This window comes from Phyllostomus hastatus, unplaced genomic scaffold (genome assembly GCF_019186645.2).
Source record: "Phyllostomus hastatus isolate PE091 unplaced genomic scaffold, TTU_PhHast_1.1 phas_contig_40, whole genome shotgun sequence".
Classification (NCBI taxonomy): domain Eukaryota; kingdom Metazoa; phylum Chordata; class Mammalia; order Chiroptera; family Phyllostomidae; genus Phyllostomus; species Phyllostomus hastatus.
In genome coordinates, this window is record NW_025333872.1 from 743,475 (window position 1) to 748,684 (window position 5,210).

Consider the following 5,210-nt stretch of genomic DNA (forward strand, 5'->3'; position numbering starts at 1 on the left):
TTTTGCAGCCAGAAGTCATAGAGACTTATCTTCCTGGCACTGGCACTCTGGGCTGGGGATCCTCACTCCCGAGATCTCCCTCCCGAATTTTTATCCACCACACGTGGGTGAGAGACAAGCCCGTTTTGTATCTGCACCCCTGCTACCAGTCTGGGTGGATGTGGTTTCTTTAATTCTGTTGTTGTCAAACTTCCATTCAACTCAATTTTGGGTGGTTCTGAGTGATGGTTGTTTTATAATTTAGTTGTAATTTTGATGTGGTTGTACAAAGAGGCGAGCCATGTCTGTGTATGACACCATCTTGACTGGAAGCCCTATTTATTTATTTTGTTCTTTGCCAAATGTTTCAAATTTTCTATAGTAAATATGTATTATTTATATATTCCATTTTTTAAAATTAGTTAACATTATTTCTCAGGTTGGTCCCCCACCAGGTGAATTCTAGAAATGGCTATCCCCTTTTTGGCAAAGGGGGTTTGAAAAGAGGATTCTGGGAGTATCTCCCCCAGTGGCTGCTGTGCTCCCTGGAAAACTTCCATCCTGTCTACCTGGGGCCTCCGACATGTTGCCCTGGGTCTCTCGGTTTCACAGAGGAGCTCCAGCTGCAGGCCAGGCCTTCTCTGTCACAACCTCCCTCCCAAAGGGAATGCTAAGCAGTGGCTCCAGCCCTCCGGACACAGAACAAATGCAATCAAGCATTCCCATCTGAATGGGGGTCCCCACCAACTCAAGGTCTGGGAGTGACAACAAGCTAACAAGAGAGGAGAGGTCTCCTGGTCCTGAGGGCCAACGCCCTGCTCCAAAGTGCCATCTGTTCCTCCTTCCGCGGCGGAAGGATTTCTTCTGCAAATGTGGGTTTCCTTACACGCATCTTCCACCAGGTTGCAACTCGAGGGCAGGATGCAGTTTAGTCAGCTGGGACCTCTGTGATAGATATGGGCTGTGCAAATTATCAGGCAAAGGGAGCTCTGCAACATGCCCCAGCTGATCAGAGCAGCAACTGTCCTCAGTCCCCTTGGTCCCTCTCAGCAGGGGGTTGAATAAGGATGCCCCAGAAGACTATGTTCAAGCCCTAACCCCCAGAATCTGCAAATGTGACTTTATTTGGAAAAAGTCTTTGCAGGTATAATTAAGTGAAGGACCTCAAGATAAGATCATCCTGGGTTTCAGGTGGGCCCTAAGTCCACCGACAGATGTCCTTGTGAGAGAAAGGCAGAAGAGGATTTGAGGAGGCAGCCAAGGACACACAGAGGAAAGACGGCCAGGTGGAGACAGGGGCAGAGGCCGAGTGAAGCCTCTACACACCACGCATGCCCGGGCTGCGGGCAGTAGCAGGCACAGTCCAGGGGAAAGGCAGGGAATGGATTCTCCCTCCGAGCCTGCAGAGGGCACTCACCAACCCTGCCAAAACTTTGAGTTTGAACCTCTGGCCCCCTGAAAAAGAATAAATTTCTGTTGTTTTAAGACCCCAAGTTTGTGGTAATTTGTTACAAGACAGGAAACTAATGTACACTTTTTCACAAACAGCCGTTCAGCAGTGGGGTGTCTAGGTCCTGGCCCCCGACTGGCTCACGGTCGGGCAGCCGCCCTCTGCGTCAGGAGCCCATGGGCGCACCCTCCGTGCGGGGGCAGCTCCCAGGGGCACGCCGCCCTCGCTGCCCACGGATTGTCCAGCAGGAGGGGTGCGTGTTCCTTTGCAAGTGTTTCCTTCGTGGCCCTAAAAAAATAAACAAATCAAATGAAATAAAAGAGACACTAATTAATCTTGAAGTTAAAAATGTAAAGTCAATACCAAAGAAACTGAAGTCGAGGTTGATTCCTAAAGCATTACTCACAGCTTCTTCGGCCCTCCGTGACTTCCATTCTCAGTCAGCTCCGACCTCCAAGCCCGGTTTAGGGCCAGGTTTCCACCCGCAGAGATTGTCCACGAGGTGAAACGGAGTCGGGCTCTTCGGACGGACCTGAAACCCCAGAGAATGTGGCCCGATGGCAGGATCTCAGGCGCCAGGCCCAAGCGGAGAGGAGTGGCTGCCCTGGCTGTTGATAAGAAAGATCGCTCCCCGCCCCCATTCCCCCGGCCCCCCTGCAGGGAACCAGAAAATGAGACTTCTAAGGTCTTGTCTTATCAAAACAAGAGCCTACTGACAGGCAGGCCAGCCTGTCCGGCGATTTCTGCCGCACTGCAATGGTAACACAGGTCTGTGTATGACTTAAAGTACCAGAGGCCCCATAACACCCCATGCCTTGGAGATCGTCACTGTTTTGAATAAGCTCTTCTGGTGTCCTTCTGTAGAAAATAGCATAGCAGCATTTATCATCACCATCGTCACTTTCAGAGATGAGAACATTCATATATGCTGTTCCACCATTCGCTTTTTCTTCCTTTTTGTTTATGTTCTTGTGTTATCTCCACAATAAACACTGTCTTAAGGGAATTTTTAGCCAAAGAGCCAGGGAGACTCCCTTCTCCCTTCCAAGCCCTAAATAGTTACTTTTGTTAACTTAGTAAGAGTCTTCAAATTCTAAGAGACAGTCAATACTCAGGAGGAATGTTCAGCCACGTCCTGTATCTTATGCAAAGTGACATTAAGAAAATTGCATTTTACCAACACTGGCTTCTCAGCCGTCAGCAGATGACTTCTGTCCTTGAAACTTGCACACACTGGAGTGGAACTTGCAGCCCCCTCCCACCTCATCTTAGGCGGGCAGGGAGGAGGGAGGGGACCAGGAGGTGGACCCAAATCAGCTTGTCCACAGCTACCCACCTCTTTTAAACCCAAGGCTGTTGACAGTTACGACATCCAGGTTCAGTGCCCTTTCCTCACTGAGGGCGCTACAAGTTAGGTAAAATTCTCATAACTCAATGGAAGACACAAAGACTAGAGAACACCCTGTGCCGTTAGTCTAATTCCTTGATGTAATTTATACAAATCATCTTACAGAACAAAATCGGCCTAAGCCTTGCTGTGCCATGTTCTCCGAATCACGGTTTTACCAATTCCACATGTACACGGACAAGGGTAGCACCACCACCTGGCAAAGGGCCAAGAGACCCAGCTCTGCACCTTTAAGAGCACCCATGTGTCCCCTGACGTCAGGACTCACAGATCTACGTCTCTACCTTGGCTGCCTAGCATTCCAACATATTTATTCATCCAAAGTCCACTGCTTGTCGTTTGGATTTCCCCCAGATTTTGTAGTAGTCAGTCAGTGCCTCAGAGGGCACCTTTATAAATGTATTTTTGTGTGTATGTGAAAACATTTTTGAAAGGTGTATTCTCAGAAATAGAGTGGCTGGGTTGCAGGGGAGAAACATTTAATTTCTCTTCCAAAAGTGTGCACCGCTATTACCTCCAGCTCTCGTCTGTGGGTGGGTGTCACGGGGGCCTACTGAGCCTGTTCCTTGTTGAGGATGGAATGAGCCACTCTTTTCTTAATTTGCCTTTCTTTGTTATTCTTGAAGATAAGCATTTTCTCAAATGCTTCTTGGCCTCTGAGTTTGTTCTCGAGCAGCTGGGTTTTTTTTTTGTTTGTTTGTTTTAAATATTCAACTTACCAAGTATATTGTTTCCTCCAGGAAGTGCTCATTGTGCTCAAGAGAATACACGGAAGTTGTTGCTTCCTATACCACACAGGAGCGCCTCACGCCCTATGGAGAAAGTGGTTGTTCGGTTCAGCCTCCGCCAGCTGTAAAGCACTCAGAGTTCAATAGCAGGATTCCTCAGAGGAAACGCCTTCTCCGGGTTCCCAGGGCTTGGATCACAGACAGGGCTTCAGAGGTGAATGTATAGACTCCATGAATGGGAAAAAAGTCATTTCACACTGCAAATACAAATTTTACACAAAGAAAAGCATCATCTGTTGTTTAGCTCAACTAAGTATTGAACCAAATTAAATGTTAAAAATCTCGATATATGGAGGCCGGCCTTGATGGATTGACTCCGTGCACATCCATCTCAATCTCCTCCCAGGGAAGCAGCCCTTCCTCTATGGCAGGGGCTGGAATGGTGAAAAGCTCGCTTCCCAGACTCCTTTGCAGCTAGAGCTTCAGATGTGAATTTGGATCTGACAGTTAGATGTCCTGGCCCAAGATGTGGGAGGAGCAAGTGAGATGGGGTTACCTTCCTGTTGATCCAGCTGCTGCTGGGACAAAGTCAAGAGAAGTTATGTATTTTTCAGCATTGTTCCAGCATGTGGGCACCCCTTCATGGAGCAAGGATGGCCCCTGCTGTCTGGTGGTAGTGTTCCAGAACATTCTTTGAAGCCCCACTTGGAACCCACTCCTCCAGCCCTTCCAATGACTTTGTAAACCCTTGATTCCTTTTCTACTAAAGTTAGCTAATGAAGTAAGTGTCCATTTCCTCCAGCTGAACCTGACTGCTGCTTACAAATATTTATCTCGACTGAGCCATTTGAGATACAAGAAAGGAAAGTCTAGACAAAGGGTAATGATGCCATGAATCATGTTTCCTAATAACACTTTAATCAGATGCCTCTTCCTGGTAGAAAACTCGGAAAGTACAAAAAAAAAGGCAGAAAGAAAGAAATGAAATCATCTGTTATTACACAAGAGTCAAATATTGATGGGGAAAAAAAGTCAGTCCCCCTGAGATGTGGGTGCTAATTGGCCAGCTGCTGCTGCTCATTTGAAGGTAGAATCACCAGCCCAGCCGGGGAATGCCTGGGCTGGCTTTGGCACAAACACTTAACACCTACCTAACACGAGACTGCTAGGCCTCTTCTTTCCACCTTTTGTCCAAGGCCAAAGTTGCCTTCCATAGGCCTCATTCATCAATAATAGACAAATTATTATTGTTGTTGTTTATGGTTTTGGTGTCATAGTTAAGAAACTATTGCCTAATCCAAGGTCATGAACATCTCCTCCTATGTTTTCTTCTAACAGTTTTATAGTTTCAGTTCTTAGAGTTACGTCTTTGATTTGTTTTGAGTTAATTCTTGCACATGGTACAAGGTGAGGCTATAGCTTCACTATTTTACCCGTGAATACCAGTTGTGGCAACACCATTTTTTAGAAAGGCTGTTTTTCCCCCATTGAACAGTCTTGGCACCCCTATCAAAAATCAATTGCCATAGATAAATGGGTTTATTTCCTAATTCTCAATTTTATTTTACCAATCCATATCTCTATTCTATGCCGGTTCCACACTGTTTTGATTACTGTAGCTTTGCAGTGAGCTTTGACATTGGGA

General features: G+C 46.8%; 1 long non-coding RNA gene across 1 annotated transcript; it reads right to left on the reverse strand.

Annotated features, from left to right (window-relative positions):
- Positions 1 to 312: 312 nt before the first annotated feature.
- LOC123822026 lies at positions 313 to 2,737 on the reverse strand. Its single transcript, XR_006786200.1, has 3 exons — positions 2,607 to 2,737; positions 1,836 to 1,961; positions 313 to 1,717 (listed from the first exon to the last, which is right to left on the reverse strand). It is a non-coding gene; the product is annotated as an uncharacterized LOC123822026 (long non-coding RNA).
- Between the last annotated feature and the right edge of the window lie 2,473 nt (positions 2,738 to 5,210).